Here is a 26,629-nt window from a genome sequence, read left to right on the forward strand (position 1 = left end):
CGGAGAGGACCAGACTGCCGCGTCACAAACTTGTTCAGGCATGAGTTTGGGATGTCGACTCAAGGACGTAAGAATCCGGAGTAGCAGAAACATCTAACCCATGAAGATTGATGAACGTGTGTGGAAAGGACCAGCCTGCCGCATCACGAATGTGTTCAGGCACGAGCCTGCCATAAAAAACTGAAGAATGTGCGCGGAGAGGACCAGCCTGCTGCGTCACAAACCCATTCAGGCATGAGCTTGGGATGTTGACTCAAGGACGTAAGAGCCCGGAGTAGCATGAACATCCAAACTATAAAATCTGATGAATGTGTGCGGAGAGGACCAGCCTGCTGCATCACAAACCTGCTGCAGAGGGACCCCTCTAGCCAAGGCTTTAGAGGCAGTGACCCCTCTGGTGGAGTGAGCCCTGACACCTACTGGCGAAGCTTGACCGCGCGCCTCATAGGCCAGGGCAATAGCATCCCTCACCCAATGTGACATAGTCTGCTTGGTAGCGGCTGCCCCCCTGTTGCGGCCCCCAAAGCAGACAAACAATTGCCCAGACTTACGCCACTGGCTAGTGCGGTGGACATAAGTTTGAAGGGCACGGACTGGGCAGAGTCCGTGAAGACTTTCCTGCTCCAGCGTAAAAACGGCAGGGAGCAGAAAGCTTCCAGAGTGACAGGGTGTAGTGTCGAAAAAGGCACCTTAGGAAGGTAGTCAGGATGAGGATGCAGGATAGCTTTGGCCATACCTGGGGCAAACTCTAAACAGGCCGGCAAAACAGACAGAGCCTGTAGATCCCTGATTCTCTTAAGAGAGGTAATCGCCACAAGAAAAACCAGCTTGAGAGTCAGAAGTCTATCAGACGCTGACTCTAGAGGTTCAAAGGGGGTTTCGGCCAGACCCTCCAGGACTATTGCTAAGTCCCATGAGGGAGTGCTGGTCCTAACAGGAGGCCTCAGTGGCCTGGCTCCACGAATGAAGCGAGCGAGTAGAGGGTGCCTCCCCAAAGGCGCCCCGCCCATCAAGGCGTGGCAAGCCGAAATGGTGGCCACATAAACCCTGAGAGTAGGGGGGCATATGCCTGCTGACAGTTTTTCCTGCAGAAAGTCCAGAACTGAAACAATTTGGCAGTTAACTGGATCTGCACCATGTAAACTGCACCACCTTTCGAAGACACCCCATTTATTGGTGTAGATTCTTCTGGTGGAGGGAGCCCTAGCACTAAGAATGGTCTCGATAACTTCAGGCGACAGCCCTGTGTTCCTCAGTTGGTACCCTTCAGGGGCCAAACATGAAGTTTCCACAATTCGGGCCGGGGATGAAATATCATCCGCTGTGCCTGAGACAGAAGGTCCCTCCTGTCCGGAATCGCCCAAGGCGAGCCGTCGAGGAGAGATATAATTTCTGAGAACCAAATCCTGTTCGGCCAGTGAGGCCTATCAGTAAGAGGCAAGACCCTTGCTGGCTGAACTCTGGCTAAGACTCCCGGGAGCAGAGAAACCGGGGAAAAGCATACAGACACATTCTGGGCCATGTATGCGTCCAGACCCAGGGGGCTGGGTGACTCAGAGAGAAGTAGAGGGACATTGCGCAGTCTCTTGAGAGGCTGAAGAGGTCCACTTCTGCTCTGTAAAATCTCTCCCAAATTTGTTGTACTACCTCGGGGTGGAGTTTCCACTAGCCCCTCGGTATGTTTTGTCTGGACAGCAAATCTGCTCCCACATTTAGGCGTCCAGGGATGTAAATTGCCCTGAGTGACAGGAGCTTGCCCTGGGCCCAAAGGAGAATCCGACGTGCCAGCAAATTCAGGTGGCGAGAGCGTAGACCTCCTTGACGGTTTATGTAGGAGACTGCTGCTGTGTTGTCCACCCGCACAAGGACATGGCAGCCTCTCAGACGTCGGAGGAAGTATTTCAGGGCCAGAAATACCGCCATCAGCTCGAGGCAGTTGATGTGCCAATCGAGCTGATGACCCTCCCATTCCCCTTGGGCTGGACGACCACTTAAGATCGCACCCCAACCCATCAGGGAGGCGTCTGTCCTTAGCATCCTGCGACGACATGACGCACCGAGAGTGGGACCCAAGTTAAAGAACCGGGGTCTGAGCCACATAGAAAGGGAACGAAGCGCTCGACGCGTAACCCTTATTTGCCTTAGGGGACTGGCCCTTGGATGAAATCCCCTGGCTTTTAGCCACAGCTGAAATGGTCTCATATGGAGAAGGCCCAAAGGAATCACCATGGACGCAGATGCCATGAGACCTAGTATTCGTTGATACTGATGAACAGTGCAACTCTGACCTAGCCTGAGATTGTTCAGGGAGTTCTGGATGGAGCTGACATGAGCGGGAGACAACTGTGCCCGCATCGTGAATGAGTTCCATATAATCCCTAGATAGGTAATTTCCTGGGTTGGAGCAAGAACGCTCTTCTGGACATTGAGTCTCAGACCCAGAGAACCTAGATGAGCCAAGACGATATCCCTGTGCTGAACTGCCAGTTCTTGAGATTGTGCTAGTATCAGCCAGTCGTCTAAATAATTCAGAATGCGGATGCCCTGGAGTCGCAAAGGAGCCAGTGCTGCATCCATGCATTTCGTGAATGTGCGGGGTGATAGGGCTAGGCCGAATGGAAGAACCCGATACTGGAAGGCTTCGTCCCCGAAAGCGAACCTAAGGAACTTCCTGTGCTGTGGCAGAATTCCAATATGAAAATATGCATCCATGAGATCGATCGTGACCAGCCAATCGAGATGTTGGATCTGAGACACGACCGACTTGACAGTTAGCATCTTGAACTTGAACACCCTGACCGAGCGGTTCAAGCCTCGAAGATCTAGAATCGGACACAACCCCCCACCCTTCTTGGGAACCAGGAAGTATCTGCTGTAATAGCCTGACTCTTTCTCTGGATGGGGAACATGTTCTATGGCTCCTTTTGCCAAGAGATTTTGCAGTTCTTTCCACAGTAGACATGCCTGCTCCGGTCTTACGGTAGTGGGAACCACGCCGTTGAAACGCGGAGGGCGGCGAGCGAATTGAATTCTGTAGCCTCTTTCTACTGTCTTTAGAACCCACATAGAAATACCTGGCAGAAGTTTCCACGCTGCCAGGTTCTCTGAGATGGGTACTAATTTCAACACTTCCTGTTGAGGGGGTGTTGAGTGTTCCGTGTCCTGGACTAAGGCAGGAAGCAACGGTACACCCAACTCTTTGTTGGAAGCCTCTATCACCCGAAACACCAAAGGCGGCGGGAGTGAAGAGGTTTCGTGAGGGTATCGGGAGGGCTGAAGTGGATGATACACGCGCCCCGTCCCGAAGGGAACTACCCTCACAAAGTTGGGTACAAGAACGTCAGGGCTTCCTTCTTTTAGAGATCACAGCCCTGAGGTCCTCCTTGGGCGGCTGCTGAGGTGACGAGCCTGTCCCCAGTCCCTACGAGGGGGAGCACGACTCGCCACGCTCTGTTTTTGAGCCTCTCTCCTAGCAGAGGAAGAAACTGCCCAAAGGCTTCCTCATGGCTTTTCGCCTCCTGGAATCTGGAGATAACCGTATTCATGGCGTCTCCGAAGAGACCAGAAGGCGAAACCGGGGCATCGATTAAGAAAACTCTGTCCCTATCTCGGATGCCTGACAGGTTAAGCCATAAATGCCTCTCCGTACTACATAGACCGGCCAATGGCATGGGCTGACTGCTTGGTCACGCGGAGAGACAAATCCGTAGCTCGACGAAGCTCTGAAAAAGCCTCTTCGTCGAGAGTTTCACCCGCACTCAGATCTTTTAGCAGGTTAGCCTGGTACGCCTGTAACACAGCCATGGTGTGCAGCGCAGCACCAGCCTGACCTGCCGCTTGATAAGCCCTCCCCACTAGCATGGAGGTAGTCCTGCATGGCTTAGAGGGGAGAGCAGGTTTTTTCAAGGACGATGCCGAACCCGGCGAGAGATAACCCGCAAGTGTCTCTTCGACCGGCGGCATCCTCGAATACCCTCGAGCCTCAGCACCCACGATAGTCGAATATAACGACGTCGAGGGCACGTGAACGCGTGAGGTATAAGGGTTCCTCCACGAAGGAGCAAGCTCATCGTGGAGGTCATCAAAGAAGGGAAGGGACTGATGAGGTGTTCCCTTCCCTTGGCCATCAGACAGAAATCTATCCTCTAATTTGGAGCGTTTGGGGGTTTCTTGGTCACGTGGCCAGTCTAATTGAAGTCTGCCCACAGCACGCGTCACCACATCGAGTAACTCCTCAGAGGATTTTGCATCATGTTTTGAGTGCTCTGATGTGGGTAACTCGAAATCTATAGACCCAAGGGAATCGAGGTCCCCCTCCTGAACTGAAGAGGCGCCGGAGCGCGCTTCAAGAACACGAGAAGAACCAGCCGGATCTGGGGAGAGAGCAAGCGAAAGGGACGCACCCGTCTCTCGCTCCTCAGCCAGATCCATATGAGAGCCCCACGAATGAAGTGCGGGTGCTGGCTCTCGGAAGTAAGCGAGGCGAGCGCGAAGCATCCCAACCAAAAGAAGGTCACAATGCGCGCACCCGCCCCGCCCCAACGCGAGAGCCGCGTGCTCTTCCCCCAAACAAACAAAGCAAAACTCATGCGTGTCCTTGTCCGTCATGAGACGTTGACAAGGAAACACGCATCGTTTGCTCTGTTTCTCCGTCATTCTCTCTTTTTTCTTCTTTTTTTTATATATAAATATATATACTCTTTCAGAGCAGAGAGAGAAAGAAAGAAAGTTCTTCACACTGCCTAACAATTTCTAACTCCTAACAAAGAGGGAAGAAAGTTTTCTAGCAGGTTGTGAGACACACAGCATAGTATGCTCTGAATGAAAAATATCTGTCGACACGCTGGTGACGCCTCTATTTTATAGCCTGGCCACAGGTGCATCTAATGATCTTCACCAGCCGAGGCTATAAATTCAGGTCAATGTTCATTGACGTGTTTCACACAAATTCACAGCTACTCACAATGCAAGATTGTTCCCCGTAGCGCTTAGCAGCGCAACATCGTAGTGAAGACTTTTGTAAAGAGAACAGCCACAATGGGCAAACAGGAAACTAAACACGATGACATAAAACTGAGAACTCGGGCAGGGAACACATACCAGGCATGACAACATTAATCATTCATCTACATACAACGATTCACAAAGGGGAGTGAAAACAACCGGGTTAAAATACATGGACAAGGAAACACAGGAGCCGATGAACAAACAGAACTCAAAACAAGATAACAAGGCAATAAACAGAAACCAATGGGAAATTAACAAGGGCAGGTGAAAACAATGAACAGAGAACACGAGGCTAACAAGAAAACTATGGAACTACAAAAGGGACAAAATGAAAACTACGGAACTACGAAAGTGACAAAAATGACAAACAAAGGGCATACGTGAGACAAGGCAAGGTTTTATAACATACATTTTTGAAAAAATTTATAACATAAATTTTTGTAGGAGTTATCAAAATTTTAAATTTAAGGAGTTGTATGATTTTTAAGAGTGGGCTTTTATTTAAGTTTGGAGCATCAGCATTTTCTCCAGCTCAAGGTGATGTTGCTCTCACCAATGAGCATAGTGCGAGCGGGGAAATGGAAACCCTGGAGTTTCCAACATGGATTCAAACATGAAAACAATCGACATAAAATTGCAGCTCCTATCTACTTGAATGGAGAAAGACTGAAATCTTCAAAATGGTTGATCAAGATTATGATCAAAGAACATATTTTATATCAGCAATAAAATCTGACAACAATTGTATAATAAATTGTGCTTCTTTTGCTCAGATCACGCTTAAAAATTCAATTTTCAGGCTGCTTCATTTAATGTACATGTGTTGAATGACAGGCAATATCTGTATTGAAAGGTGGTTTGACCCTTTTACCAGTAAGCCAAGACTTCACTTGCTATATCCGTTGGCCATTGGGCGTTCCAATTTCACCCATTAATTTTCTGCCTCTGCTAAACTGTCACTGGTAAAATTGCCTAATTATATTCTAATCTTATTCTGGTGTTGTTTTCTTATCCCGCAGCTTATTCTTATCACACCCCCTTACATATTTCTGTCATTCTTTTACTCTCACAGTCCTTCCCCAGCTAACTTAAAATCCCAAATGTCTGATGATCACACACACACAAGCTCACACTCACACTTTTGTAAGGCACCATTATCAATCCGGACACACAGATGCATCTATGTGATCAGATTAGGATGCTGTGGATGAATCAGTGAGGCATGATGGGAATGCGGAAACAATAGAGACCAACAGTTCCATCCACTTTTTCAGCCGTCTGGGTAAGGAAATATTGTTCCCATTCACTTTTCCCATAGACTTTTCATGAAATCCTTTATAAAAAAAAGTTGTAAGCAATAAACCAAACCAAGGGTAAAACCGAGGTACTGAATGGACCCGAGAAGACCCAAATATGCCAACTTTCCATTATTTGTTTTGGGCGTTTGTTAATATTTTATTATTTAACACAAATACATATTATAAATATTTCTATGCCAATATTATTATCTCCCTTTTTCTCTGTTCTCTGACAATCTGTGCCCCTACATGCAATTTTCCAAACCCCCTGCCTATGCCGAGAACTCTTGCACCACTGTGTGATTGTAAGAACAAAGCGATTGTACTTCAGTATACCAGTCAATCATTTCAATACAACATCACAAACATTATTAACCCCCTTCTTCTCTGTTCTCCATCAATCCGCACTTCTACGTATAAATTACCAAACCCTCCTGGTACTGGTGCAGACATCGCTGCCTTTCAGTGACATGCAGTGGTGGACAGTAACGAAGTAAATGTAATTCGTTACTGTACTTAAGTAACTTTTTTGCGTATCTGTACTTTACTGAAGTATTTAAATTTGGGGAGACTTTTACTTTAACTCCACTACATTTCAAAGTCAAATATCTTACTTATGATTGGATAAAAACGTAACTGGTCAAACGAGCCACCAATCACAGTACAGCGCGCACGCTTTGTTTTGAACTTGCCTTGGCGGCATCTACTAAGTGCGAACCAGGGGTGCGTTTCCCAAAAGCATCGTTAGCCAACTATGGTCGCAAGTTCCGTCGTTATCATCATAGTTCAACGAGTCAGTGTTTCCCGAAACCATCGTTCCAACGAACATTCGCAAACAGCATCGTAGAGTTGTGTGGTTGGAACGACAGCTCTCGACCTGTGGTTAGAAGCAGAGTTTCTTGTTATTATAACATGTGGGCTTAATAAATTATTATCTTGAGCCAAATAAGCAAGATTACATTCAGTACAATCAGTATCTTTTATTTAGAAGACATACAAATGTCCTTATGTCTTTTAGTTTGTCAATAGATTTAAAGCACCGTTTTTGAAGAGTGCGCATGTGTGAACGTGCTCTAGTGCGTAAGAACGAGCCTATGATTGAATCTGGAAATAAAGCAAATAACTGAGAAAAATATGAGATAGTCCTCAGATGACATGTCCGTAATTTATAGCAAAACATCTAGCATTAATTCGATCGCAAACAGATTCATTAAAAGTAGTTTTTACTCCACCACATGTGTGACATCATTAACCAACGTGGTTGAACAACCAATTTGCGACAATACGGTTTCGGGAAACAGTCGTGACTAGCAAGTTGACTTCTTCAACAGTGCATCGTACTACGGTAGTGGAGCAGCAAGTTACGTCGTTGTACGGGAAACGCACCCCAGAGCCGTTAAATATGAGAGTTGCGAACATAGACGGTTGCGACAGTGATCTCGCCGCCCGCGTCACGTGATTCGTGTAGCTCTCAATAGTTCCAAAAAATTGTGTTGCCAATGATTTTAAGCGGGGCAGAGAGCAGCAGCTATTATTGCAGCAATTATCAGTAAATATTGACGCATAATGTACATTGCTTATTATGTTGACACTAAAATGACTTGCATATAATAGCACTTTTTTCTGGGGAGTAGCAGAAACACTGCATTAATACGTTTTTGTGTTTAATTTTGGAGGAAATTGGCTGCTCCCATAACATAGAATATATATATATATATATATATATATATATATATATATATATATATATATATATATATATATAAATATATATATTTATATATATTCTATGTATGTGTGTGCAGCAGTGTGTGTATATATATGTGTGTGCGTGTGTGTGTGTGTGTATATATATATATATATATATATTTAATGGCATTGTGCAGGTTTATGTGAATGTATCATAACATTAGGATGTTAATAATTATGACCATAGACACTCGAGAAAAATATATACAGTAAATACTGTAAATGTATTATTATACCTTATGGGAACAGTCCCCTTCCCTCCAAAATTAAACACACAAAAAATGTATTCAATTCAAATATATATATATATACATCTGACTAATTAATATCATTTTATTAATAGATTGGTGTGCCAAGAGTGACATTAGTCTTCATGTAGACTGAGTTAAGCAAGAGTCTTGTGACAAATTATAATAGGACATTATGGCCATAAAAAATCATAGTACTTGGATACTTAAGTACATTTGAAGGCAAAAACTTTTGTACTTTTACTCAAGTGAATGTTTAAAGGCAGCACTTCTACTTTTAGTTGAGTAATATTTTACCTTGAGTATCTTTACTTTAACTCAAGTACATGGTATGTGTACTTCGTCCACCACTGGTGACATGCACAGAGCTTAGCAAGGAAAGGGGATGAAGGATAAAAAGGGCACTGTTTTTTTTTTATAGTAATTATAAATACTTAACTAATTTCTTTGCTTTTTGAGTATTTAACCACTTTCTTGTGTATATATACACTGTACACACACACACACACACACACACACACACACACCACATATATATATATATATATATATATATATATATATATATATATATATATATATTTATATATATATATATTATTATAATTTTTTCCTTTATTACAAGTAATAGCTTATTCTGTGATATTTCTCACAAAAAGTACTATGGTAATACAATTTAGTTTAATTATTTATTTTCAGACATGGTCTGTGATGACCCCATGTTTTGACATGTCACAATAAAAAAAAAAGAAAAACGTATAACTGCACACTCTCTTACAGGTTTATTTTATTACCAAAGTTTCGGTAACAAGCCTTTGTCAAGGTACAATTTCCTTACAGTGAGAGCAGTATAAATAGAGTCATTACACACAGGTTAAAGCAGTGACATCACAATGGGCTTTTAGTAATTAGCTAACAAGCCTGTCTCAACCAATTAAGAAATATCAGGCTGATTCGTATATCACAAGAAACGTCTAGGTTACTGTTGTAACCCCATTCCCTGATGGGGAAAACGAGACGTTGTGTCGAATGAAGCGACACTAGGGGTCCTTCTTGAAGGTCTCGGTTACCTCTGAACTTGAGAAAAGGCCAATGAGAAATTGGCAGACAGAATTTGCATGTCCCTCTCCCGGACATACAGGTATAAAAGGAGGGAATCGTGCATCCGTCTAGTCAGGTTTTGCACTGAGGAGCCAAGAATAAGGTTCGGCCGTTACAGTGGGTCGGTACAGCGTCATGGCCGGGGGGACACAACGTCTCTGTAGTAACTTTCTCCAAAAGAGGACAGGAAAACAGGTCTCCGGCACAAGGTAAGCTTTTTTTTATTGTCTTTTATAATGTGCACACACACACATCAACACAGAAACGCTGGGTTGCTGTAGGTCGGTCTCCCTCTGCTCTGTGGCTGCTGGCTTTTTATCCGCTCTCCTCGCTCTACTGCAATTAGAGACAGGTGTTAGACATAATTTAGCTCAGGTGTGAGCGCCCTTACCGCTTTTCTCTCCCGGACGGGCGCTTGACCATGCCCCCGCTGCCACATACCCCCACCGCCCGACTCAGGCCGGGGCGTCATCCGGCCTGCCTACCACTCCCCCCCATTTCTGGAGAGGAAGTCAGCGGCAGCCATCTGCACCCCCGGTCTGTGGACCACCTTGAACTTAAAAGGCTGGAGGGCCAGATACCAACGGGTGATCCGGGCGTTAGTATCTTTCATGCGGTGGAGCCACTGCAGTGGGGCATGATCCAAGCAGAGGGTGAAGGCCCGCCCCAGCAGGTAGTATCGGAGGGTGAGGACCGCCCACTTGATGGCCAGACACTCCTTCTCTATGGTGCTGTACTTAGTCTCCCTTAAGGAGAGCTTCCGGCTAATGTACAGCACCGGGCTCCTCTCCCTCCACCACCTGCGAGAGTACGGCCCCCAGCCCTCTGTCTGAAGCGTCCGTCTGCAATACAAAGGGGAGAGAGAAGTCAGGTGCATAAAGCGGCCCCCCACAAAGTGCAGCTTTAACCTGCGTAAACGCCTGTTGGCACTGCTCTGACCATTGGACCGGATCTGGAGCCCCCTTTTTAGTGAGGTCAGTCAGCGGGCTGGTGACGTCCGAATAATTGGGTACAAATCTTCTGTAATAGCCAGCCAGCCCCAGGAACTGCCTCACCCCCTTTTTGGTCTTAGGTCTAGGGCAAGTCGCAATCGCCGCGGTCTTATCAATTTGGGGACGCACCTGGCCATGACCCAAGTGGAACCCCAGATACCGTACCTCCACACGCCCAACCGCGCACTTCTTGGGGTTTGCGGTGAGCCCCGCCCGCCGCAGCGATCTCAGGACGGCCCTCAGATGTTGCATGTGCCGCTGCCAATCATTGCTGTAAATGATAATATCATCTAAATAGGCAGCGGCGTACGCGGTGTGCGGTCTGAGGATCCGATCCATGAGTCGCTGAAACGTGGCCGGAGCCCCAAACAAACCGAAAGGAAGCGTCACAAATTGGTGTAATCCAAACGGCGTAGTGAAGGCTGTTTTCTCACGGGACACTGGTGTCAAGGGGATCTGCCAATAACCCTTCGTTAAATCCAAGGTCGAATAAAATCGAGCAGTACCTAACCGATCGAGCAGTTCATCAACACGGGGCATTGGGTACGCGTCAAATTTAGACACCGCGTTGACTTTTCTGTAATCCACACAGAATCGAACAGACCCATCACTCTTGGGAACAAGAACAACCGGGCTGGACCAATCACTGTGGGATTCCTCTATTACGCCCATATCAAGCATCGCATCTAATTCCTCCCGTACTATTTTCTTTTTATGTTCGGGTAAGCGATAGGCGGCAACGCACCACCGCGCCCGGCTCGGTCTCGATGTGGTGCTGTATGATGTTTGTGCGGCCCGGTAGAGGGAAAACACGTCCGCAAATTCTTTTTGTAATTCAGAAACCTCTGTGAGCTGCCGCGGTGAGAGTTGGTCTCCACAAGGAACCGGAGTGTTGAGATTGTAGTTTTTGTTTATCTCCGGTCCGAGCTCCGCCCTCTCCGAACTACCGTGGCCAGCGTCACAGAGGCCGCCTCCTCCCTCCATAATTTCAGGAGGTTGAGGTGATAAATTTGGCTAGCGCCCCTCTATCGGTACGTCTAACCTCATAATCGAGATCCCCCACTCGTCGTGTGACCTCAAAGGGTCCTTGCCACTTGGCGAGTAATTTAGAGCTCGATGTTGGGAGTAATACGAGTACCTTGTCTCCCGGTGCAAATTCCCGTAGCCGAGCACCCCTGTCATACAGCCGGCGTTGGCGTTCTTGAGCTTGGAGCAAATTCTCCTGTGTTAGTTGCCCCAGTGTGTGGAGTTTTGCTCTAAGATCGAGAACGAACTGAATTTCATTTTTACTGTTAGAAGGTCCCTCCTCCCATGCTTCGCGGATGACGTCAAGGACACCGCGGGGGCGTCGCCCGTACAGCAGCTCAAACGTGGAGAACCCGGTGGAGGCTTGCGGGACCTCTCGTACTGCAAACAACAGGGGTCTAGCCACTTATCCCAATTCCTAAGCGTCATCGTGTACGCAATTTACTGAATCATGTTCTTGAGCGTTTTATTAAATCGTTCCACTAGGCCATCTGTCTGAGGATGGTAAACGCTAGTGCGAATCGATTTGATGCGCAAGAGCTCGTAAAGTTCGCGAAGTGTCCGTGACATAAAAGTCGTGCCTTGATCGGTGAGGATTTCTTTCGGAATCCCCACCCGGAGATTATCTTGAAGAGTGCCCCTGCAACACTACGTGCGGAGATGTTGCTCAGAGGCACTGCTTCCGGATATCGCGTCGCGTAATCCACTAGGACTAACACGGCGATGTCTGCGTGCTGACCGTTCTAATGGCCCGACGAGGTCCATCCCAATTCTTTCGAAGGGGACCTCGATTAACGGTAGAGGGCGCAATGGCGCTTTTGGGGTGGCCGGTGGGTTTACCAACTGACATTCACGGCACGCCGCACACCACCTCGCGGACGTCACCGCCAATGCCCGGCCAATAGAAACGGGCTATTAGACGGAGAAGTGTTTTCCGTTCCCCTAGGTCACCGGCCATGGGATTATAGTGAGCCGCCTGGAAAACCATTTCCGGCGGCTCCGTGGAATCAATAATTGGGTTACTTCCTCCTTTGTTTGGGCGTCCTGCGTCACCCTGTATAACCGATCTTTAATAAGTGAAAAATACGGGTATGAAACGGCGACACCCGGCCGGAGATGTTGACCATTGATTACTCTCACTTGGTCAAAGGCGTGCTTAAGGGTTTCATCCCGCGACTGCTCCAAGGGAAGTCCCCTCCGAGAATTCCCGGAGAGGAGGAGCGTCCACCTCGCCCCTTCCCACGTCACTCGGAGCAGCAGAGGACGGCCCTGGCTCCGCCTCCCCCGCCAAAGCATCGCACATCACACACCCCTTCACTTTCACGCAGGACCCATCCGCACAAACTCCCTCCAATAACTTTCTAAAATTCGGCCAATCCGTACCCAAAATTAGCGGATGGGTGAGGCGGAACTAACCGCTGCCTCCACACTATGTTTTTCTCCCCTGAATTTGATCGCCAGAGTCACCACGGGATACTTGTGAATATCCCCATGCACACACCTTACCCTCACCAGTTTAGCTGAGCCCAAAGCCCCGGGTTGAACCAAGCGTTGGTGGATGGTGGTCTGGTTACAGCCGGTATCCAACAAAGCTTGGTATGTACCCCCCTGGATTCTTACCGGAATCCGGTATGCTCCAGCCCGATCGGGGGCAGCCTGTGGAACATCGGAGACCCGCACCACTGCCCCTGTTTCCATCAGCGGACACTGATCCCGGAAGTGATCCGGGTCTCCGCACCTCCAGCAGACCGGCCCAGGCGCTGCGGCCGCACCCGTGCTGGCGGGTGCCCCCACCTGAGGAGGAGAGCGGCTGAAGGACGGGGAAGGGCTAGGCGGATGTTCCCAAGGCCGGGAAGCTGGTCTTACAAACACTCCGCGCCTGCGGGGGGCAGGAACGGACCCTGGGGAGAGAGCAGAGCGAGAGGGAAGAGGGAGGGAAAAAAACAGGGGAAGACACAGGGGAAGGGGAGACAGAGAGAGGGCTCATCCGCCCTGGGAATCACCGCCATGTGGTCCTCCGCGAGTCGGACGGCTTCCTCCAGCGACGCCGGGCGGTGGCACTGGACCCACTCGGCCGTCTTCGGGGCAAACGCTGGACAAACTGCTCCAGTACCACCTGGTCGACTAGTTCCTCGACGTCGCGGTCCCGCGCGAGCAGCCACCTCTGACAGGCATCACGGAGCCGCTGAGCTGAACGCAAATGGGCGGTCGGCTTTTCGAGCTTCAAGGCCCGGAAGAGCTGGCGACTTTCTTCCGGGCTCCGACCAACCCGTTGCAAGATGGCTTTCCTCAGATCATGGTAAGCCAGGAGGCTTGTTGCCGGCAGTTGTTGCGCCGCGAGCTGTGCTTCCCGGACAAGAGAGGGACTAGGCGGGCTGCCCACTGGTCTTGGGGCCACCCCCAAATTTCCGCCGTTCGTTCAAACAGATCGATGAACGCCTCTGGATCATCTGCCGGCCCCATCTTCTGTAACGCGGGTGGGGGCAATGTGGCGCGGGTGTCCGGGGTCGCGGCTGCGGCTGGAGCGGCCTCCTGGCTGAGGAGGCTCCGGATGGCGTGCCGGTCCTCTGCTTGAGCCCGCATGATTTCGAAGAACCGACGGTCCTGGTCTTGCCGGAGCTCAAGCAGGGATTGTTGGTGGCTCTGATGGAGTGTCGCGAGGGACTGGAGGACTTCCGCCAGCTGGGAGGACTCTATGGGGCGACTCTGTTCCATTATCAAAGTTCCCGGGTTTCGGCACCAGTGTAGTAACTTTCTCCAAAAGAGGACAGGAAAACAGGTCTCCGGCACAAGGTAAGCTTTTTTTTATTGTCTTTTATAATGTGCACGCACACACACATCAACACAGAAACGCTGGGTTGCTGTAGGTCGGTCTCCCTCTGCTCTGTGGCTGCTGGCTTTTTATCCGCTCTCCTCGCGCTACTGCAATTAGAGACAGGTGTTAGACATAATTTAGCTCAGGTGTGAGCGCCCTTACCGCTTTTCTCTCCCGGACGGGCGCTTGACCATGCCTCCGCTGCCACAGTCTCATTCCCTCCATCAGGGGTTACAACAGTAACCTAGATGTTCCCCGTCTGTCGGTCACTCGACGTTGTGTTGAATGAAACAACACTAAGGCTCCCTATTCAATCACGTCATCTGCTGAACCGTGTACTTAAACTGCTAATGCAAGTGCAGGCAGGCAATTTTGTGCCAAAGCAGCAGGCTGCATCAGACTGCACGCACCCTTCCCCAACGCCCCATAAAAACATCATAAATGTTTTAGGTTTCCAGCATCCCTGAAAGGGGGGGAACAAGCGACGTGCCAAGCATGGGAGCAGGCCGCGCCAGCATGCCTTTTCTCTCTCTATGTTTCTCGCATAGAGTTAAAGCGGCTGGTGCCATTTAACGCTATAACGTGCATCAAGGAAGGCGTTCTTTTCCAACTCCTATTCTTTCAGGGTGAAAGACTCTGCAGAGACCACATGCTGCACAGGCTGGGGAGGCTAAATGTGGTGAATACATCACATGGGTTTTCAGGCCACATGTGGAAGTGCCACGGTGGTAGATCCTACCTAGCGAGGGAGGAGTTACTACAAGCACAGCAACTGGGGGGCAGAGGGGACTGCCCAAGAGATACGTGGGTCCATACTGCAGAAAATACACACAGGGGGATTAATCTGTGATAGCCAAAGCCTGTGGAGCACCTATTCCAGTACAGAGTAGTTAGTACCCGTAGTAGGTCTGTTCGGGGATTCCTCCACTAAAGTTGCGAACCAGAGGGCTAGAGAGGAAAGACATCCAGTGAGTGCAAGTTTAGTGGACTTCTCCTGGGAGAAAGAGCGCTTGTGATCGCCTCAGTAGAGGGAAAGGGCTCTATGTGCAAGTGGAACACCAGGTCAGCCGAGTTCTACTTGGGAAAAAACGGGACGAGACCGACTCAGCCCTGAGATTGGAAAACGTACTGGCTCTGCAGATGTCTGCTAGGGAGGTGCCATTGGCCAGTGCCCACAGGAATGCCACACTGCTCATAGAGTGTGCTCAAACCAGCAAGGGGTGGACACGGTCTGGGTCTGATAGAAAAGCCATGGCGTTGACGACACAGTGGGCAACCTCTGTTGAAGACAGCACCCTTTTCCGCTGTCTGCCACAGCAAACAAAGAGCTGCTCAGAACATCTAAAGCTCTGTGTGCAGTCCATATACTGTAGGTACGCAAAGCACACACTGGACACAGAATTGATAAGGCTGGGTCTGCCTCCTCCTGGGGCTGCTTCGCTTGCAGGTTCACTACCACTGAGGGAGTCATATGAACCTTGGGAATGTAGCCCGGTCGAGGTCTTAGGATGATGTGAGCATCTGCCGGAACGGACTCCAGGAAAGTGTCACTGACACTGACAGAACGCTCACAGGTCCCCAACCCTCTTGATGGAACCGAGCGCAATCAGGAGGGCCGTCTTCAAGGAGAGGGCTCTAAGCTCGACTAACTCTAGCAGCTCGAAGGGGGGTCTCTGAAGGCCCGAAAGGACCACGGAGAGATCCCATGAGGGGAACAGGCATGGCCTGGGAGAGTTCAGCCTCCAGGCGTCTCTAAGGAGCCTGATGATCAGATTGTGCTTCCCTAAGGACTTACAGTCCACTGCATTGTGGTGAGCCAAAAGGGCGGGCCACTAGGTTGACTAGCCGGAGGGAAGCCTCCATTAGAGAGTACCAGAGTGAGCAGTGTGGGGTCTCGTGGGAAGCAAACAGGTCCACTTGTGCTTTGTCGAACTGCTCCCAAATTTCCGACATCACTGTACTGAGACACAGGTGTTACACATCACCGCTTCCTCTCTCCACAGTCATAGACACATGACCATGCCCTTCTTCATTCTTCCTTATGTGGTATACTTGTATATAAGGATTGAACATCAATAGATACAAGTAAGATATCATTAGGGACAGGATTGAATGAATCAATAAAAGACAGCATATGGCAAGTGTCCTTTAGAAAAGATGGCATTTTTTTCACAAAATGGTCATATAAAAAAAGTTAACAAAGGTAAATACAGAAGATGTTATGTGTGAGTAAAACCACTTTGGAGTACCATCACAGTATCATGAAATATCAACATGATCAGTCATTCAGTACTATGGCATTACCTTGGTAACATGGTGCGAAGGCGTGATGAGAAAGTGTGAGCGCAAAGTGATCAACTGAGTTCCGCGAATGCAACAGGGTCCTTGAATAACGTATAACATGTGAGTAATGGCAGCTGTTGGAGTTTCTGGTGCCCCCTTAGGGTATGATAGTGCACCACTAGGGAGTTAGTGTCCCATGCAAATTGCGTAATATGCATATAGGGGTGGCGGTACTGTACAATACGCCTGTGATTTACAAAGAACTCTCATAACACATTATTGGTGTTATTGTGAGATTATGAGATTTTAATTTTGTTTTATTTAACTATTTTAACTTAATTATTATAATTTCTCCCCTTTTTCTGGGTGACCAAAAGGGACCTTTTAGATTTGTGAAATCTTGCACCCCTGCTGCCCCATTTTGTGAATGTCAGTGCTGCCTTTTACATTCAGGTCCAGTCACGTTCTACAAAAATAGCCATCAGATCGGGTCTGACTCGGGTCTAATGTTATCGAGTGTGTCTCGGGTCGGTTTTTCTTTGGCTTCTAATGGCTTCAACTGACCATCAATTAAAAACCTCTGAGCTCAAGCTAGGTTTCAATTTAAAGGTTTATAAGTTATTATTAAAAATCAATTCCACTATGGTAAGAAGGAATGGGATTTTTACTTCCGGAACCAGACTGTGCTCTATAACTCCCATGATGAGAATACAGGCAACATTGGTTACGTCTCCAGTACAATTCTGCGAATACTACCAGTAGGGAAAAATTATTCTGGAAGTATTGGAATTGATCAGAATAGCATGGCCATACCTGAAGACTGCAAAAAAGAAATGAGCGAGAGGAAACAGTAGAGGTATATATTTCTGAAAAATGTGTGTTGCCAGGGTGTTGCTTTGTAGTTGCAAAGGTATTGCTACAGTAGGTGATTGCCAGGCTATTCTGGGTGGTTGCTTGGTGTCCCAAGAAAAAAAAGCCCACCCACAAGCCACTATTACAAAAATACCAACCTCTGCAGCTCCACCATAGGAGAGAGCGTAATTGTCAACTTGGACCACGTGAGTTTTCTAATCCAATCATATAATGGCCCTGACATCAATCACTGCATTCAGATTGTTTTGACAAGAAATCACTGTTTGCATACACTACACAAATGAATGGGAAGAGCTGTAAAGTGACACCGAGTATTTGTCATAATTATATTATTATTTGAGATATAAGCGTCTGACTGAGATTGGCTGAGGCACTTAAGCTAGCATCAACACACCATGTGCATTTGAACATCCTTCAGCTGAAAGACACTGAATGCATCATAACATCAAACCTCATTGGTTCAAGTGCTGACGTCATTATGTTTGGTCCCAACTGAGATGTGCAAGAATCCAAAAGCCATATTTGATTTGTGCTCTGTACAGGAGTACATACAAACATGTATGCCATCTTCAATCTGTCCATGGTAGGGTTGGCTTGATAACATTGAATCGCTTAAATTATGAATCAATGCATTATTACAGATCTAAACATTAACTTCATTCTCTGCATGAACTGCCAAAGGAAGCTTGAATAGCAGCACATGGTCATCAGATTAATGTGCAAAATACTGGTGTCATTCTGTTGAAATCTCAGAATGAAATAAAAAATGAAACCTCTGGTACTGCTGTACTTTTTCCAGTATCTTGTACAACCCTAGTCTCTGTCACAAGCAGTGGTTCCAGCATGCCTTAGATCAGCCACCATTATCCCAGTGCCAAAATACTCTGTTGTGAGAAGCCTGAAAGACTACCAAACAAAAGCACTCATCCCTATTATAATGAAGTGCTTCGAGAGACGAGTTCTGGCTCAGAACAAAGCCAACATTTTACTTCTGACACCACCAGTGTACACGCATACAGACAGGTAGGTCTACAGATTTCCACACCCCTTCACATCACTGTAACCCACATGGAAGTCAGAGACAGGTACATCAGAATGCTGTTCATCTACTACAGCTCTGCTTTCGACACCATCCTCACCTCCAAGCTATATGACTTGGCAAATCGGACCACTCTTCCGTTCTCCTTTTGCCCGCTTACAGGCAGAAACTGAAACAGGAAACACCCGCCCTCAAAACAATCCAATGCTGGTCAGACCAATCAAAACCTACGCTAAAGGACAGTTTTGATCACATGGACTGGGAGATGTTCCGTTCCACCTCTGATGACGACATCGAGGTCAACGCCGATACCGTAACATGTTTCATAAGGAAGTGCATAGATGATGTAGTGCCAACCAAAACAATACAGATCTATTCTTACTAGAAACCGTGGATTAATAGCGATGTTCATGCGTCACATAATGCACAGAACTCCGCTTTCAATTCGGGGAATGCGGAAGAGCATAAATAAGCCGGTTATCAGTTATGCGAATCTAGAAGCATGTGGCAGGGAATTAATATCATCACAGACTTATAAAAACACCACCGTTAACACCTCTGCCTCTCTCCCGAATGAGCTTAGTTAATTTTTATGCTCGTTTCGAGGTGAATAACATCACCCTTGCGGAGAGAGCTCCCGCGGCAGGAGCTACATAGGATAGTTCACTCTCCGTCTCTGTAGCGGATGTAACCCGATCCTTCAACAGGTGAATATCTGTAAAGCCGCGGGTCCAGATGGCATTCCAGGCCATGTCATCAGAGCGTGCACGAACCAACTGGCTGGTGTTTTTACAGATTTTTTCAACCTTTCCCTCTCCTTGTCTGTGGTCCCCACTGGCTTTAAAATGTCCACCATTGTGCCTGTACCAAAGCAATCCAAAATCACTTGTTTAAATGAGTGTCTTGTTGCTCTGACCCCCATCATCAGCAAATGCTTTGAGAGACTAATCAGAGATTACATCTACTCTGGCTGCCTCACTGGACTCACTGCAGTTTGCATACTGCAGCAACTGCTCCATTGCTGCATCACTGCCTGGTATGGCAACAGCACCACCCTGCAAAGGGTGATGCAAACTGCCAGACACATCATCAGAGGTGAGCTTCCCTCCCTTCAGGACATCTATACCAGGCAGTGTGTAAAAAAAGCTCGGAGGATCATCAGAGATGCCAGCCACCCGGCCATGGGCTGCTCTCACTGCTATGATCAAGCAGGTGGTCTCGCAGCATCAGGACCCACACCAGCCAACTTCATGACAGGTTCTTCCCCCAACCAATCAGACGTTTGAACTCTTGAGCACTGCAGTTTATTAACCTCAGACTGGACATTTTATACTTCCCTTAACAACACACTGGTAACTAACTATTAACTGACAGCTGAATATCAAGACAACACTTAATATTTATTTCCAATGATTACATGGAGGTACAGTGGGGTATAGTGTATTTTTATTGTATACAGTCTTCTTATTTTGTGTATACTGTATATTGTATATTATTAGGTGTATATTGTGTTGTGTAACAAGACGTGTAAACTGTGTTTAGTGTAAATCAGATATTTATTGTAATTGTCATCATCACAGTCTGTCTCCTTTGTGTTTCCTAGGACTCCAATTTTGAAGTGTTTTCCCCTGACTACGTTTCCCAGAATGCAAATTTTTACTTGTTTTCCATTCCATCATTCTTACATATTTATGTTGTGTTGTCACTCAGAAATGTTCCACTCTGGCCTGTTTCCTCGATTTATTCCTTGTGAGATATTTGTTCCAATCCAGCGTATTTCCTTGATGGCTCACTGTATGGCATTTGTTTCTCCATTGTCTTCTGTTAAAATCTTGAAAGTACTCCTGTGTCTCTGTTCCTCCATTCCACTACCAGCCTGACAAAAGAACTGACCAAACAATATGGATCTAACAGCGGTCAGAATACTCCTCCTGAAACTAGGGGACGGTCCAGTTGTGGATCACGTCCGTGACTTTCTTGCACATTCAGTGCAATATTGAGACCAATCTCTGGTGGTTTCTTCTCCCAGCTGTCTGGAAAAGGAGATGGAAAAGGACACCTTCTCCCCAGTCACTGCCAGGGCTCACAACCACAGAGGTAGTTCCCCAGTCTCTGCCAGGGCTCACGACCATGGAGGTTGTTCTCCAGTCACTGCCAGGGCTCACGATCATGGAGGTCGTTCCCCAGCCGCTGCTAGGGCTCACGACCACGGAGGTTGTTCCCCAGTCGCTGCCAGGGCTCACGATCACGGAGGTAGTTCCCCAGTCGCTGCCAGGGCTCACGATCCCGGAGGTTGTTCCCCAGTTGCTTCCTGTGCTCACGACCATGGAGGTCGTTCCACAGTCGTTGCCAGTGCTCACGACCACAGAGGTCGTTCCCCGATCACAGCTTTCGATCACAGGGGTCAGTTCCCAGTCTTCCACATTTGTAAGTCTTGAGCCTTCCATGGCCTCGTACCTCAAGCCTTCCACGGCTCCGCATTTCCTGGCTCCACCTCCCATGGCTCTACCCGTCGAGACTTCCACAGCTCTGACTTCCTTGGCTCCGTCCCTCAAGCCTCTCACAGCTCCACCTTCCACAGCCCCGCCCCTCATGCCTCTCATGGCTCTGCCTGTCCTGTCTCTGCCTCCCATGTCTCTGACCCTCTAGCCTTCCACGGCTTCGCTTGCCCTGGCTCCAACACTCATGGCTTCACCCCTAGAGCCTTCAATGGCTCCGCCCCTCGAGCCTTCCTTGGCTCCGCCTCCTATGGCTTCGCCCTTCGAGCCTTCCACAGCTCTGCCATTCCTGGCTCTACCTCCCATGTCTCCCCCATCGAGCCTCTCCTGGCTCCGCCTCCCATGGCTCTGCCTCCTATGGCTCTGCCCCTCGAAACTTCCACGGCCCCACATTTTCTGGGTCTGCCTCCCAAAGCTCTGCCCCTCGAGCCGTCCACAGCTAAGCCTTCCATGGCTCCACCTTTCCTAGCTCTGCCTCCCATGGCTCCTCCCATCAAACCTCTCCAGGCTCTGCATGCCTTCGTTGAGCATCTCTCGGCTCCACCTGCCTCCATCAACCCTTCCATGTCTCCTCCCTCTGTGTCGCCCACGACTCAACCATCAACTCCACCTCCTACGATTCAGCCTGCTTCACCACGGTCTCTACATCCTGACTTTCCAACCCCTACTCCAGTTGCTTCAATTCCTTATCTGCCTATGGCTCCTCCTTTGATGTCTCTACCTCCTGTGACTTGATCCTATCCCTGCCCTGTAGCTGCCTCCCAGGCCTAATGACCCAGCCTTAGATCCGGGGCCACCTCCCAGGCCTCCTGATCCTGTCCCTGCTCTGTGGCCACCCCCTAGGCCTCCTGATCCTTTCCCTGCTCTGTTGCCACCTCCTAGGCCTCCTGATCCTGTCCCTGCTCTGTGCTCGCCTCCCAGGCCTCTGACCCAGTCCCTGATCTGTCTCTTAGGCCTCCTGACCCAGTCCCTGCTCTGCCGCCACCTCCAGGGCCTCCTGACCCAGTCTATGCCCTGTGGCTGCCTCCCGGGCCTCCTTACCCAGTCTCTACCTTGTGGCCACCTACCAGGTCTTCCGATTCTATCGCAGCCCTGAGACCTTGAAAGTACTCCTGTGTCTCCGCTTCTCCATTCCACAACCAGCCTGACAGTCATACTGCTATGTTGATTGGAACCGCACCCAAGACTTTCACCCACTGTTGCACTTGTGTATATGGTTGTGTGACAACAAAGGGGTTTAATTTTTTTATTTGATTTGACTTGGGCCTCCACAACACACTGTATAAATTATATATATAAAAAAACCTTAATCATTAAATTCAAATTATAAAGGAATACAAATCCTGACTTTTTGCAATTTTCCCTAATCAACCAGATTGCTAAATTACTTTTGATAACATGAACACTCCCACAAAGAATGGCCTCTGATCATACAGTCCCTCCAGGCATACAGAACAGTGTAGTGGGCAGTTTGCTTTTATTTCGTTCATTTCTCTCAGTGGATGTTGCTATGCACCACTGCACCCTCCTCAAATTATCTCTCATTTTTTAATTGTCTGTGAGACCAAGTATCCACCTGTGAATTCAAAAAATATTTGTTAATCTTGGTGCCTTGTTAATTATTTGGTGCCATGCTACTTACGGCACCAACTTGGGACAGTGATTGTCTTATAGCCATGTTATACAAATCACAATGAATGATTAGACATTTAGGCTAGACTGTTTGAAGAAGGCATAGATCCACAATAAAATGTTGGAACATTGTGGTGCACTTGGTGTGCAAACTCTTGTTTTATTTAAAAACTAAAGGGGAGACTTGCAAAGAAGTAATTCCACACATATCAGACCACTGCAAAGACAGGAGATAGTAATCTTATATAATTAAGTTACAATTTATGCAATTATCCAGACACTTTTTCCTTTGTTATTGTAACTGTCTGAAGATGCAATAAAATCTCCTTTATCTAGACCCTAAAATCATACATTCATATGTCATTAATTTAGATAAAATATGACATGTAACCTCTTCCATAAAAACATGAAGCTTGTCTGACTGAATGTACCAGGATCAGTTGTCAAATTAGCATATCTGCCCAGACACCTAATAGAGTACAAAGTATGTTTGTAACTGACAATTTAGATGATTTAACTTTAAAACCTGTCCAACAGCAGGTATTGTGTGAATTTCATTAAAAAAAAATCAAATATATGGTGTTATGTACGTTTTACTGTGTTTTAAGCACCTGCCTGTAACCATCCATGTGTCTGAAACATGTTTTTTGTTCTCTAAAGATTTAAAATTATGGGGTTTGTTGCTGTAGCTATATGTGCGCTTTGTTTTTCAGAGGTTCTTGATTAAATTGTCTAATTGTTATTGTCATTGTATTGCTTGAAATTATTTAATAACAACAAATATAAAACAGTACATTTTAAGTATGTTCATTTACACTATCTATCAATGTAAGGACTTTTTCAAATAATAATTTGTAAAACTGCATGTATATAAAAACAATCTAAAAAATGTGTCATCTAATTTAAGTCTTGAAGTCTGTCCCAAATGCACACTTTTACCACTCATGGACTTGCTGACTAACACATTCTTGTATTCAAACTCAGCTTGATAGAGCGCAAATCCTAACACAGGACCTCAAGACATGTTTCAATCTTTGTTTAACTTTAAATTAACTATATATTGTTGTAGCGTGATCAATGGAAAGGAGGAGGCGAGAACCGGCTTGACGATATAAATAATATTTTAATGAGAAACATATACATACATATGTCTTCTAGGGAGGTGCCCCTGACCAGTGCCCAAGAGGACGCAACACTCGTTGTTGAGTGGGCTCGGACCCGCAAGGGGTGGCGGGGGGGCACGGCCTGGGTGTGATAGGCCAATGAAATGGCATCCATGACCCAGTGGGAAAGCCTCTGTTTGGAGACAGCGTTCCCTTTCCGCTGTCCGCCAAAGCAGACAAAGAGCAGCTCAGAACATCTGAAGCTCTGTGTGCGGTCCACATAGGTACGCAAAGCACGTACCGGACACAGCAACGGAGGGGCTGGGTCTGCCTCCTCCCGGGGCAGGTTCACTACCTGGTATCTAAAGGGCATGGTAGGAACCTTGGGCACGTAGCCCGATCACATATGTGTCTGCCGGACTGAACTCCAGGCAAGTGTCGCTGACAGAGAACGCTTGCAGGTCCCCGACCCTCTTGATGGAGGTCAGCGCGATCAGCAGGGCAGTTTTAAGAGAGAGGGCCCTGAGTCCAACTGATTCTAGCGGCTCAAATGGAGGTCTCTGTAGGCCTGCTAGGACCACCGAGAGGTCCCAGGAGGGGAACAGGTTTGACCGGGAGGGATTTATCCTTCGTGCTTAACCAAAGACTTGCCGTCTACTGCATCGTGGTGGGCCGCGATAGCAGCGACATACACCTTTAGGGTGGAAGGGGACAGCCTCCCCTCCAGCCTCTCTTGCAGGAATAAGAGCACTGACCTAACTACGCACCTCTACGGGTCTTTGGCCCAGGAAGCACCAATTTGTAGAACAAGCGCCACTTCAGGGCGTATAGATGCCTGGTGCAAGGGGCTCTGGCTTGGTTGATCGTGTCTACGATGGTAGGTGGTAGACCAGCTAGATCTTCCGCGTCCCATCCAGGGGCCAGAGGTGGAGGTTCCAAAGGTCTGGATGCAGATGCCAGAGCGTGCCCTGCCCCTGTGAATGAAGGTCATTCCTCAGGGGAATTCGCCAGGGAGAGGCTGTCGAGAGGAGTACGAGGTCCGAGAACCAGGGCCAGGTGGGCCAATAGGGAGCCACTAGTGTGACTTGTTCCTCGTCCTCCCTGACCTTGCACAGCACCTGTGCAAGAAGGCTCACTGAGGGAAATGCATACTTGTGCAGCCTCGCGGGCCAGCTGTGTGACAATGCGTCTGCCCCGAGGGGAGCCTCTGTTCAGGCATACCAGAGCGGGCAGTGGGAGGTCTCTCGGGAGGCAAACAGGTCTACCTGGGCCTTGCCGAACCGTTCCAAATCAGCTGGACCAACTGGGGGTGAAACCTCCACTCTCCGCTGAGCAAGCGTTGTCGTGACAGCGCGTCAGCTATCACATTGAGGTTGCCAGGATGTGAGTGGCACGCAGACCTGAGTCCCTGCTGGCTCCAAAGGAGGAGACGACGGACCAGTCACAACATGAGGCGGGAGCATACAGCGCCTTGGTGATTTATGTACGCTACCACAGTGGTGCTGTCTGACCTGACTAGGACATGTTTGTCCCGAACTAACGGGAGGAACTTCCACAGGGTAAAGAAAACAGTCAGCAACTCTAGGCAATTGATATGCCAGTGCAGCGGGGCCCCTCTCCAACGGCACACAGCTGCGTGCCCGTTGCACATGGCGCCCCAACCCAATCTGGAGGCGTCGGTCGTGACCAGGACGCATCGGGACACCTGCTGCAAGGGTAATCCTGCCTGTAGAAAGCAGAGGTCTGTCCAGGGGTTGAATGTATGGCGGCAGGCGGGGGTGATCGTTACCCGGTGCGTGCCGCTGTGCCATGCTCGTCTCGGGACTCGAGTCTGAAGTCAGTGCTGAAGCGGTCTCATATGCATCAACCCCAGCGGTGCGACCCCTGCGGAGGATGCCATATGCCTCAGGAGCCACTGGAAGAGTTTTAAAGGGAACATTGTGCCTGGCCTGAAACTGGCGAGGCATCTCAGCACCGACTGCGCATGCTCGTTGGTGAGGCATGCTGACATTGAGACTGAGTCTAACTCCATCCCGAGCAAAGAGATGCTCTGAACCGGGGCGAGCTTGCTCTATTCCCAGTTGACCTGAAGCACCAGGCGGCTGAGGTGCCTGAGCACCTGGTCTCTGTAAACGCATAGTAACTCTCGTGAGTGGGCCAGAATGAGCCAGTCGTCGAGGTAATTGAGTATGCGGATGCCGGCTTCTCGGAGCGTGGCAAGAGCTGCCTCTGCGACTTTCGTGAATCTATGAGACATTTTTGTTGCAATTGAATCTCTGCAAAGCAAATACTAGCATTGTAATTGGTTTCTTTATGTCATCTTCTGAGCATCATACAATGGAACACCTTTCTGTTTGGAAGATGAAGATATAAAATAAGAATATTCAGCTTCCAACTTTGAATGGAACGCAGAACAAGCCCAGGCAAAAAGTGCAGACCTTTTCAAATTTTTTGTGGTGGGAAACATGTGAAATGGATTTAAAGATCATAAAATGTGCTAAACTGAGCTAAGATTAAGCTACGTGTTGATTGGTAGCTAAAAGATTCTGAAACACGGGTTCTGGATGTAATCACGTTCACATAAACAATGGTGAGCATGGATCAGAGGTTGCATTTTTGCTCTAAAATGACACATTGTACTCTACTGAGGTTTAGGTTTAGGGTTGGGGTTTGGGTTAGAGAATAGGGTAAATAAAATTATTTTTCTTGACTGGATTACATCCTTTACAACAGAAAATACAACTCACTTTTGTTGCCACCATGTGGACATTTCACCTCAACACTTCCAGCTTCAGCAGCTTTAACAACTTCAGCTTTCAACCTCCTGTTGCTGAATTTGCATTGTGATCAAGCTTGATAGGTTTGCCACTCATCATTTCCTCTCATATTGAAAGATGAAATGCTGTAAACCACTATTTACAGTACATAATTTAGAAAACTAATCCTGTTCAAGCTAATGCTGACA

Source organism: Xyrauchen texanus, chromosome 7 (assembly GCF_025860055.1).
Source record: "Xyrauchen texanus isolate HMW12.3.18 chromosome 7, RBS_HiC_50CHRs, whole genome shotgun sequence".
NCBI lineage: Eukaryota > Metazoa > Chordata > Actinopteri > Cypriniformes > Catostomidae > Xyrauchen > Xyrauchen texanus.